Source organism: Mustela erminea, chromosome 8 (genome assembly GCF_009829155.1).
Source record: "Mustela erminea isolate mMusErm1 chromosome 8, mMusErm1.Pri, whole genome shotgun sequence".
NCBI classification, from domain to species: domain Eukaryota; kingdom Metazoa; phylum Chordata; class Mammalia; order Carnivora; family Mustelidae; genus Mustela; species Mustela erminea.
The window spans coordinates 66,317,593-66,329,928 of record NC_045621.1 but is presented as its reverse complement, the minus strand read 5'-3'; the positions used below and the strand labels follow the sequence as shown (position 1 = coordinate 66,329,928).

At 41.0% G+C, this 12,336-nt stretch overlaps 1 protein-coding gene across 1 annotated transcript in view; it reads right to left on the bottom strand.

Moving 5' to 3' along the window:
• Window positions 1-12,336, bottom strand: part of MYO3B (myosin IIIB) — a 296,489-nt gene that overhangs the window by 42,701 nt on the left and 241,452 nt on the right. The gene's annotated exons all lie outside the window — the stretch shown is intronic.

Genomic DNA, 12,336 nt, shown 5'->3' with positions numbered 1-12,336 from the left:
ATTAATAAAAGCTATGCATAAATCATAGGAGAGATCATTAAATCAACCAGTTCATAGTGCTGACTAATTGGTAAATAAATACTTCATGAAAATGGTTGATGGGTGTACAGAGTCCGAGAAAAAACAAACCAGAAAAAAAAAAAGCTTCATCTCTAGCTCTGGTAGAGTTGTCCACACCTCCTCCACTTCAATTTTATAATATTTTTCATGTTTTATGAGGGAGATATACCACAAAAATAGAACTCCACAGGGAGACCACGTCCTAGATGAGAAGTTTAAAATCAAATTTAAAAACCCAGATTCATTTCGTTTGTCAGCTGCCTGGTGGCAGGCACAGAAGACACCCAAAATCTGGGTGCTGCCACCTTTTAAGTACTAGTCCAGTTGTGTGCTGTTGTGTGACCGTGACTGTAGGTGGAGGACAAGGAGGGAAGACAGGCCCAGGAGAGGATGAAAATGGCTTTTGTTAGACTACGCTGAATATAAAACAGGTGCCTCCGAAGTCAGCTTGCTTTTTGAGGTTTAATTTTTTCAAACGCTATCGCTCTCTATAAAAAATAACATCTTTAGAGAGAAATTTTTCCCTCCTCACCATGAGACCCGAGTGTAAGGTTAGGTGGTACTGTTCGCCAGCTGTGGGACTTTGGGTCTTATAAAGATGTTTTCTTATTTAAGACATAATGTGGAAAAACATTATATGCCCAGGTGAGGGCATAGAGTAAAATCCTCATGAAATAGCGGTTACTGTTTTTGTCATTTACTATGTGTAGATAAGCCTAGTACCGATCTTCACTATCCCAGAGAGCAAAGCAACTCTTCAAAAATGGATTTCTCAAGCAAAGACCTGGATTCAGGGGTGAACAGAGACCAGTGATTCTAAATTGAAGATTCAGAAAAGGGATGTTCCAAGCTTGACCTATCGTTGCCGTTTCTCACAGAGACCCTGAATGTGGCCAGTGGAATGGTGAAGGCAAACTCAGAAGTGATGTGACGGTCCCAGGGCCGTGAGGGAGAAGAGTCTGCAAGAAAGGAGCAGACAGCTCACTGAGGGTCGCTGCTGCATGACCACAGGTGAGGCCGAGACCTCTCTGGACTCGGCGGGGACCAGAGGTGGAATGAGACCATCCCCACTCTCAAGAATCCGTCAGTCTGGTAGGGGACACAAGGGTTAGTCACCCACACAGATAAGCTCAAACACTGAAATGGGAGCCCATCCGCATTCTGTTCGGGCTCTGCGGTGTGCAGTCTTGGGGGAGGGCCTGGCTCCCAATCCTCTGGCGGGGGCTAGTTCTGCAGCCAAGGAGAGGGGTCTTGTGCCCTCACCAAGTGCTGACTTTTATACCCTCCGAAGCAAGCTGCTGCTGAAAAGGGTCTGTCGACCTCCAGCGAGCAAGCTCAGGAAGGGATCCTGTGGGAGCACGAAAGAGAACGTCCTACTGTGTCTCTCCCCTAGGCCCCGAGAGAGAACAACATCAACTGTTTTTCTTGACAGAAGGTTTAAATATTGAAGGCCTATTGCAGGGTACTCACTGCACTTTTCTGGGGGACCTAGAGGTCACACCTCCTGCTGGATTTTTATTTTTTTTTTTAACTTTTTTTTTTTTTTTTAAAGATTTTATTTATTTGACAGACAGAGACCACAAGTAGGCAGAGAGGCAGGCAGAGAGATAGGAGGAAGCAGGCTCCCCGCTGAGCAGAGAGCCCAATGCGGGGCTCGATCCCAGGATCCTGGGATCATGACCTGAGCCGAAGGCAGAGGCTTTAACCCACTGAGCCACCCAGGCGCCCCTGGATTTTTATTTTTTATAGAAAAAGATGAGGAGGAAGAAAAGAGGAGAAGAACAAAACAGGGGCAAAATGAGAGAAGGGGAATTTGAGGAAAGGCGAAACACAAAGGGAAACTCTATAGTTGTCACTGGGCACCTGTAGGTAGTCAGGCACTCCGGCTGGGCTCCACCCTGGCATGGGTCAGAGCAGGCCGAACGAGGGATGTGTGGCTGAGCACAGTGACCCCCAGCTGTGGCCAAATGACTGGAGAAAAGGGCAGTGAGGTTGTCTTCCTTTAAAAACAATGTTCTTCCAAGGCTTGACTCCATCCCACACACAGTTGTCTCAAAGCCTATAGTGTTCTGTTTTCTTTTTCGAAGAAAGGAAGCAGTAGATAATATACCAAACTTCACATCCTCACCCTCAACTTTTCCCAAACTGCTTCTCCGAGTGACATCAAACCCCAGTAGCTCCCTTCCTGTCCCTTTGCTTACTGGCAATCTTCCAGACCTACTGTTAGTGTCCGTGAACCTGATCACAGTCCTCGAACTCCACAAAGTTATGTTGTGTGAAACAGCCTTTGCCCCTATGAAGATTTTTTTTTTCTTCCTGAAAAGTGGGTAAAAGGTAACAGTCTGCTTTAATGACCATCTGCCTAAGCCTGGGGTATCTCTTAGATTAGTTTAATATGAACCTCGATTCTTTTTTTTTTTTTTAAGATTTTATTTATTTATTTGACAGACAGAGATCACAAGTAGGCAGAGAAGCAGGCAGAGAGAGAGAGAGAGGAGGAAGCAGGCTCTCTGCGGAGCAGGCAGCCCGATGCGGGGCTCGATCCCAGGACCCTGGGATCATGACCTGAGCCGAAAGCAGAGGCTTTAACCCACTGAGCCACCCAGGCGCCCCTGAACCTCGATTCTTTGGGTTGTTTTTACTTGTTATAAGGACACACGTTTGTTGGCTCCTTTCCACTGCATATATGTATTTTTATAGCTTTGTTAAAATTGTCACAAAAGATCTTGCCTGAAAAGATAGTTCATTTACATATACTGCCACCATCAAAAGTACAATGTTATTATTATACATAAAGTATTAGCTTTTGTAATGAATCAGATAGAGGTTAAGTTGCTTCACTAAAAGTGTGATGGTTGAGCAAGATCCAAATTTGCAGAGAAGGCTGCAGCCAGTCACAGAGCCAAATGATAGTTTGGCACAGCTTTGGCACCCCTGCCCACCCCCACCCCCCATAATCAGCCCCTGCATCCCTTCCACAACCATCTTAGTAGATACACAATCTTCATAGAAGCAGTGGGCCTACAACTTAACACAGCTCTCTAACCACCCTGCAGTCTCTACCGTCTGCCCATGTGGGGATTCTGGAGCCCCAATGGCTATAGCTATTTGAGAAACAGTGCTTGGAATTGTCCATTTACCAAGGAGATGCACAGAGAGAAGGAAATCTAACTGACCTTCATATTTAATCTATTAACAAACATTAATTAATACCTACCAGCAAGCAAGGAGCCCTATTAAGGGGTCACAGAAAATGCCTGTAGTGTAAGATCCCAAGTCCTTAGTCTGATTTCAAGCCCGTCCCTTGTCTATCCCTCACATTAATGGTACATTATGTGCCAGGTGCACTGGACTTTTCCCAGTCCTTCCAGTTTCTTCTTTATTCTCTCTCTCTCTTTTTTCCCCCTGTGCTTCTCCATCATTCCCTCTGCCTGAAACACAGTTCCTGCTATACTGCATGAGCCCAATTTCTACTCCACCTTTAAGCCTCAGTTGAGTTTTAACCTTCCTAGGATAGTCTTCTCTGAGTCCGTGGACTAGGCTATGTTCCTTTGCTATATGCTACCATTGAATCCTGGACTTTTCCTTTCACGTTTATAATTTTTAAATATCTTTCTTCCTTTCTGTAAATTTCATGAGGGCAGGGACTACCTTTGTCTTGTTTATAACTATGTCCCATTAGCCTAATACTACATGCCTAGCACATTAATAGTTGCTTCCTGTTTACTGAGTTATTTAAATAAATAGAATGATCCCTGCCTACAAGTGCTCCTATGATAGGAAAGGTGAAAAAAATTAGATAAGTGCCAGAGTGTATGTAAGTACCAAAAATTAGATCCGAACAGCAATAACTGAGAAAAAAACCCTCCAAATCAATACTTGCCAATTTATGGTTTTCCCAATATGGAGCAATATCCTATGGGTCGGCTCTACTGTTGCAGATATTTATCTACTTTTTATGAGAATGCCTAAAAAAGAACTCAGTCTCTGAGCTGAATCTTATTCTCCTATAGAGCTCAAATTTACATATTTTCTTTTCCCCAAGGACAAGGGTTTAAGTTTGACTTCGCTTTCCCTGCATAGGCAAGTTGTATGGAGTTTAATGACTAATAATGAGATGAGTACATGTGCTCTGGCGCCCAAAAGCATCACAGTGAGAGAGTTCTCGGCAGCTCTGTCAAGCAGGGCTCTGCTTAAAAACCTCTGCAAAACATTTGCTTAAGTCGTTGATTCCACAGAACTGTGCTAAGCTCCAAGGAGAAACGATACAACTGTAGCTCATGCTAGTAGGCATTAGCAAGTAAAACTTAGTAGTCTATATAAAATACACTATGAGCAAGTAGAATTCCAAGATTTCACGGATTTCGGGATTTAAAAAGTCTATTAACGTACAATACCAACATGCCACACTAATTAGAAAGTTAAAGTAGACTAAACTAGGGGCACCTGGGTGGCTCAGTCGGTCAGGTCACCACCCGAGGATCCTGGGATGGAGCCCCCCAGCGGGCTCCTTGCTCAGTGGAGAGTCTGCTTCTCCCTCTGCCTCTGCCCCTTCCCTGGCTTTGCTCTCTCTCTCTCAAATAAATAAGTAAATAAAATCTTTAATTAAAATATAGTAGACTAAACTATAGGCTCTAAAGTAGAACTTCACTTAAGTAGATACAGAAATAGCTTTCAATGAAATGTAACACTCAAGTATTATCAAAATATGAATAGAAAATAATGTACTTAACTTCATCAAATATATTAAACATTTACAGCAAAAATCACACTCAGTGGTGAAACCTTAGAGGCATTCTAAAGTCAAGTACTAGGCAGTCATGCTCATTAACTCTGCTTATATCCAATGTGGTACTGAAGTTCCTACACATTGTTATTAGGCAAGGAAAAAGGAGGGTATAATCAGAAATGAAGAGATAACATTTTCTTATTTGTTACAGTATGATGGATACACAGGAAAACTGAGATAATCCACAAACTACTGAAACTAATAAGAGTTTAGCAAGATGATGTTCAAAATCAGCATACAAAAATCAATAGTGTTTTCCATATCCCAGTAATGGCCAATTCAAAATATAATTTTAAAAAATCCCATTTATAATAGCAACAGAAAATAGAAGTGTGGTAGCTTGCCTCTACAAGGGGCTCGAGGGTCTCTGCCCTCACTTTCCTGGAATTCTGTTTAGTCAATAGGATACCACAGAAGTAATAGTCTGTGATCTCCAGCCTTGGGTCACATAAGATATTTAGCTTCAACCTATCTCTCAAGACTCCTGAAAAGTGGAAATGGGAAGCAGAAGGAGTCAGTGTCAGAGAGATGGCCCTGTGAGAAGGACTTAGTCTGGCAACTGTGAGTTTCGAAGATGGAGGAATGGGGACATGAGCCAAGGAGTGCAGAAACCACCCAGAAGCTAGAAAAAACCCAGAAAACATATACTCCCTAGGAGTGCAGGGAGTGCAGCCTCTGCCTGGAGTGCAGCCTAGCCAACACCTTGATTTTAGCCCAGCAGGGTCCGTTTTGGACCTCTGACCTCAAGAGCTGTAGGATAATAAATTTATGTTGTTTTAAGCTACCAAATTGGCAGTAGTCTGTTATGAGAGCAATAGGAAAGGAATATGATCTACCTTACAAATCACTGAGGAAGTGATATACTATTCAACAAATGTGGCTGTCCCAACTAGTTATCCATATACAAAGAAAGGAAACTAGATCCCTCTCTCATGTCATATGTAAAGATAAACCTGAGGTAGGGTGAGTACCTAACATGTAAAAAAGAAAGTATTAAAATAAAAATAAAATGTTTAATACCTTTATGAGCTTGGGGAGAGAATTCTTAAGGCACAGAAAAAAGCACAAGCTATAAAGAAAAGAAACTGATAAAACTACGTTAAAATTAAATTAATCTGTTCAATAAAAGTTACTATATATAAATACAGAAGACAGGACACAGACCAAGAGAATATATCTGCAGTGCATCTAACTCATAAAAATTAATATCCACAGTATAGAAATAATTGTGATAAATCAACGAAAGAAAGACAACCCAAAAGAAAAATGGACAAAGGGCAGGTTTTTTAGGCAATTCATAAGAAGAAATTCTAATGTCCATTAACATACGAGAAAGTGCTTATCTTTATTATTAGTCCGCAACAAGCAAAGAAAGGGATACATTGTATGTTTCTGACTGGAAAAAAATTTTTTAAATCTGAAAATCCTATGGGTTGGTGAGGGTATGGAGAAAAGGAAGGCTCACAGTCTTCTGGTATGAGTACAAATTTGTATTTTAGTTTTGAAGAGCAATTTGGCAATATTCTGAACTATAGAAGATGCATATTTTGTGTGACTCAGTGATTTGTTTCTAGAGAAAGAGATAACCCAGGAAACATATGCTTATGCTTGTACATAAGGAGACCTACACATCTGTCACAGTGTCATCTGTAATAGTGAAACTCATGAACAACCTAAATGTCAATAAAAAGGAGAATAGATATGATTCTGCATTCACAAAATTAATGAAACAGTGCTACATGCATCAGCATGGATAAATAATGGAAACATTTAAAGGGAAAAATAGGGGCACCTTGGTGGCTCAGTGGGTTAAGCCTCTGCCTTTGGCTCAAGCCATGATCTCAGGGTCCTGGGATCCAGCCCCACATTGGGCTCTCTGCTCAGCAGGGAGCCTGCTTCCCCCTCTCTCTCTGCCTGCCTCTCTGCAGACTTGTGATTGCAATCTCTCTGTCAAATAAATAAAATCTTTAAAAAAAAAGTAAAAAAAGGGAAAAATAAACTTGCAGAATGATAAATATATTCTGTATTTACATAAAACTTAAAAACACATATTATTTATGTGTAAATAAATGTAAATGTAAACTTTGTTGGGGCCTGAAGCTTAAATAATGTGTGTGTGTGTCTTTAGAAAAAGAATGTAAAATTATAAATGTAAACTAGATCTAATATTAATTTTGATTATTAATTTTGAATAAGAAAAAAAATCACAACTATAAATCTTTAAAAGCTGACAAATACCACAAGAAAAATAAAAAAAAATCAATGTAATGTTATTAACTATAGGACACCTCTTTATAATACCATTCTCTTTGGCTCCAATTTTTTTTTTTTTAAGATTTTATTTATTTATTTGACAGAGAGAAATCACAAGTAGGCAGAGAGGCAGGCAGAGAGAGAGGAAGGGAAGCAGGCTCCCCGCTGAGCAGAGAGCCCGATGTGGGACTCGATCCCAGGACCCTGAGATCATGACCTGAGCCGAAGGCAGCGGCTTAACCCACTGAGCCACCCAGGCGTCCCTGGCTCCAATTTTTTAATACATTTTTTTTTTAAATGTAACAAGATAATTCTATCTTTTCCTTAGCCTGGCTGGTCAACAAATTTAAGAAAAGAGATAGCTTAGCAAAGATTCTTTGAACATCGCAATTCTGTCACTTCTTTCCTTCCGGGATAGCAGAGTGAAATGAATTCTCTAGGCAGGCAGGGCTTCCAGAGCAGCCTGAATCACGGCCCCTCAGCCAGAAGCAGATACTTCCCTCAGGGTTGAATATGATGAGGGCAGAGCATTTCGGGCTGCTGGGAGTTGTTAGACTGTGGAGGTAGTCCTGGCAGCCCCAGAGTCATGCACTCCAGGGATGGGTGTTACTCCTGACTTCCAGCCCCTTGTTGGGGCTGCTTCTGTGACAATGGCCCTGACAACTTCTGGGCCTTGGGAGGAAGCAATGGCAATGCCCCCGCTGTGCTCAAACAACTTGAAAAGGTCTTGTCCGAAAAGTGTATTGTTTGTAAATTACAAATCTTTAAATCTGGTGATGCTGATTCTCCAGTTCTTTGCTGGTCATAGTTTCTCCATCTTACTACACAACCAAGAAGTTTATCTTATTGCCTTTACACGAATAACTTCTATAGTGATAAGCTCTATAAATATGCTAAGTAATTGCATTCAAACCATAAACTTTTAGTTTGCCCGGGATTTATGGACTCATTAGGATATGAATTTCATAAAAACAATAACTTGTTCCTTATACTATATAGAATTTCTGCAACGAGGTCATTTTTCTAAGAAAATGCTAAACTCTTTGGAGCCTACTACTAAAGATCCAAGCCTTCAGTAAGCTGTCTGGGCCTCCTTCAGTAATGCCACCACCAGCGGGCAACAGCACAATTCCTGGGGGGCGGAGGGGGGGCTGTTTACTGAGACCATAACATCTACTCTTTACAGCAAGATTTACAAGTGAACACGGTGAATATTTTCAGTTACTTCAGATAAATGAGGCAATTTGTGGATAATGCAGTGAATATATTAACAGCTTAGGATATTTAATACATTTTTAACAAAGTATAAATTACACAAAATGCACATTTTAGCAGTAATTAACAGTGTTCACTGTATTTACCTCTGGATGCTTTTGAAATCCTTTAACAGAAAATGTTCACTAAGTTTCCAATACCTCCTCACAGGGAACTACTTTCGATATTACTTATTTAAAACACAACTACTTCACAGCAGCTCAGGAGAGGGTGAAATTTCAAATGCAGAACAGCTGTTCTGTTTTAAAGTCCAGACCAGACCTTAAAACTGTGCTTTAGTAAAATCGAGCTAATTACAATTAATCTGCTTGGTCACCCCTTGTGTCCACGCATGGCTCCTCCCCCCAAACAACCCATGTTTGGTCTCTAGGCATTACAGTCCCAAGAGGGCATCGTGACCTTGGGTGTATGAGAATCTGCATTTCCTCAGGCTCACAGCTTGGCTGTGCTCTGGGGAGGCTGTATACTCCTCCTACTTCTTCCTAATGAACCCTTGATAATACCTCAGACAGGTATTGTTCATATTTAGGTGTTTAGAGAGTGTTTGGGCATAATATTAAATTTATGTCAGAAGTATTAAACAGGAAAAACACACGTGCATATGTTCACACGTGTGCACACACACTTTCACATACCCTGCAGTTGTAGAACAATTTGCAGTTAGAGCAAAGTCTTTCCTCTTCACATTTAATATTTGGAAATGCTTGAGGTTTAAGGAAAACATTTTCATTAAGCGTTTGATGTTGTGGAGGAGCTCCGGGCGGTGGAAGACTGCTTTGGTTCACATTTCAGGAGCTCCTCAGGAATTGGGAAGAGGAGCTAATGAAATGTTTCCCTGTTTAAAGTCACGTGCAAGAAAATGAATCTTCTAAAATTTAAGATATTCCATTTAAAAGTGCACAGTAATATTAAACACTACCCCAAAGCCATGACACTCTGAGGGGAATAGAGACCTCTCTCCTCTGAGGAACTCATGTACTTGTAATCTTCAACCCAATACCAATAAATGGGGCTGCTGAGTCAGATTACTAGAATTTATTCATGAATCCAGAGACTGAAGACTCTGAGCTTTCATGTGTGAGCTAGCAATATTAAAATGAAAACGAAAAGATTTTTAGTCCTTTGATACTAACCAGTTAGGCCATCTCTGGCTATCTATCGACCTACACATTCAACCAGCATTTACTGACTGCTATCAGGATACAGGTGTTAGAAGAGGATCCCCTGACATACCTACACGAACCAGTCACAGACTTTGCCCTCCAGGAGATTAAAGTTTGAGATAAAAATATATTTTCAAGGGAGCAATAAATGAGAGATAATGGGTCTACTCTGGAATTTTTTATTACCTTCTAAATAATTAAAACAGTTTTATATAGAATTTTTGCTCTTGTCCCCACAGCTTCGAGTTTTCCTGGTTCAAAGGTCTATGTATCCAAGAAAAGCATGCTTCTACCAGGGCATGCCACAATGGTCCCACTGAATCAGAAGATGAGACCGCCCACTGCCTGGCATTCTGGACTCCTTATGCCACTGCACCATCAGGCAAAGAAAGAGACTACTCCGCGGGATGGACTGATCATGATGATCAGGGAATTGCAGCTACACAATGAAGGGAAATGGGATTCTCTCTGGGACCCAGGATATTTTGGGGGTACCTCTCACTACTTCCAGGTCTAACAGTAAAGGTTCATGGCAAAAAACAGTAAGTAGAAATATGAAGAACCCCTGAAAATTCAGACCCCTCAGGAATGAAGCATGGGCTACCTTGCCAGGTAAAGAATCTCAACAAGGTGAGATCTTGACTGAGGGATGTTAGAGTAAGAAATAAGGAAATGATAAGCATCTACCATCTGTTAATGAGCATTTCATTTACAGTAACAAGGATGACAGCAGCTACACACATTTCCTTCTTGCTTTTCTTGGTTCCTGTCATCATCACCACAGTGAGAGATTTTCACCCTGGCAGTGATGGTTGGTTCCAACAGTTGCAGTTGGCTCCATTTTGCCGTTTCTCCTGCTACCAGCAGCAGCCTCACTGCATTCCCTCAGACACCAGCACCAGCTGGACATGACCCTGCTCAGAGGTCTAGGTTTCAGCTCCATGAGGCTCCTCCTCTAAGCCCAAGTTCTCATAGTCACAACATCTTCTCTTTGCTCCTGAAGCTTTAAGAGTGGTAGACTTAACGTTTTTTTTTTTTTTTTTTTTATCTCTGGGATACTGCAGTGTCCCTCTTTGGCCTTTTCAGTTCTTTAATGTTGGTTGACAACTGAAGAGTTGTTAAGTTCCATTAAAATAATTGGTGTGTCGACATTCTTGCCATTTGCGATGATGTGGATGGAACTAGAGGGTATCATGCTTAGTGAAATAAGTCAAGCGGAGCAAGACAACTATCATATGATCCCCCTGATATGAGGAAGTGGAGATGCAACATGGGAGGGTTAAGGGAGTAGGAGAAGAATAAATGAAACAAGAAGGGATCGGGAGGGAGATAAACCATAAGTAACTCTTAATCTCACAAAACAAACTGAGGGTTGCTGGGGGGAGGAGGGTTGGGCGAAGGGGGGTGGGGTTATGGACATTGGGAAGGGTATGTGCTATGGTGAGTGCTGTGAAGTGTGTAAACCTGGCGATTCACAGACCTGTACCCCTGGGGATAAAAATATATTATATGTTTATAAAAAATAAAAAAATTTAAAAAATCATTAAAAAAAAAAAACCAGTGTAAAAAAAAAATAAATAATTGGTGTGGTTCCTGTCTCCTGACTGGTCCATGACAGATATAATGAACACTGTTGTATCTTCCGAGTCTACTCCACACCTTCCAAAATGCACAGCAGTCATCATTTGGGAGGCACTGAGCCCACTCCCGGATCCAGGGATGGGCCCTAATAGGTCTACATCAGGGTAACACCATTCCCTTCCTTACCATAAATGGTGCATAGAACCCAGGCACCAGCCACTCTTCTGGATTGGTGAAGGGTAGTCTGGTCAAATTCTGGGCCATGATTTTGCTTAAATGTAAAGTCAACAACTGCTGCCAGCCTTTTTGCCATCTTAAGAGGAACCAAACTGAGGATAAAGTTTATCTATGTAGGATGGTAGAGTTAAGGGAATTGCAAAGAACAGAGCCTGAGGTCCTGACCAAGTCATACCTCATGTACTCAGGACATTTCAGTTAAGTGAGCCAATAAATCCTCTTTATTGTTTCAGCTAGTTTGAGTTAGGTGTGTGATTACTTGCCAGCAAAAGCCTTAAAATGAAGTCATCTTGTAATTAAAAATATGTGTGATCATAAAGGACAATGCAGTCTTCTTTAAAATGCAGTTTAATATATGTGTATTAGTCCCTCACAGGTATATAACCAGTATAAGTGAATATGGTAAAATATAAAGAGTGGTTAAATCCTTGACCTTTGTTTGACTTCAGCCAGAATTGTACTTTATAACCTGTCTCCCCTCTACACCCTAAAAAACCATAAACCTTTACTTGAATAGGAAAGATTTTTCTAAATTTATTCTTTTGGTTGTAAAGGCATAGGAACCTGTTTGTTTTTTAATTTTTGGGTTGCTATTTCTAATATCCTAAGGATATGAATTTAGAGCCATTAGAACACATACAGGTCTAAATTAATCATAACCTAGAAGTGACTTAACTTCCATCAGCTTTGCCTTCAGCTCTTTATGTTAGCATATTGGTAGGCCAGTAGGAGGAAAAGACCCGAGGACAGTTTTTAGAAACCCAAGATCTTGAAACTCTATCAGGGCCTCCCTCTACCCTCCTTCATTGGTGAAACATTGTGAAAGCCTTAGCCTCTCGCCTTTGACTCTTTAGCAAGAAACAAAGATGCATAATAAAAATGGCCTCTTACATTTGCATAGTGTTTGAGTTTTCAAAATATTTCATATAGATAATTTAATTTGGATACCCAGCTCTCTGGGAAGTGGACAGGGGAGTT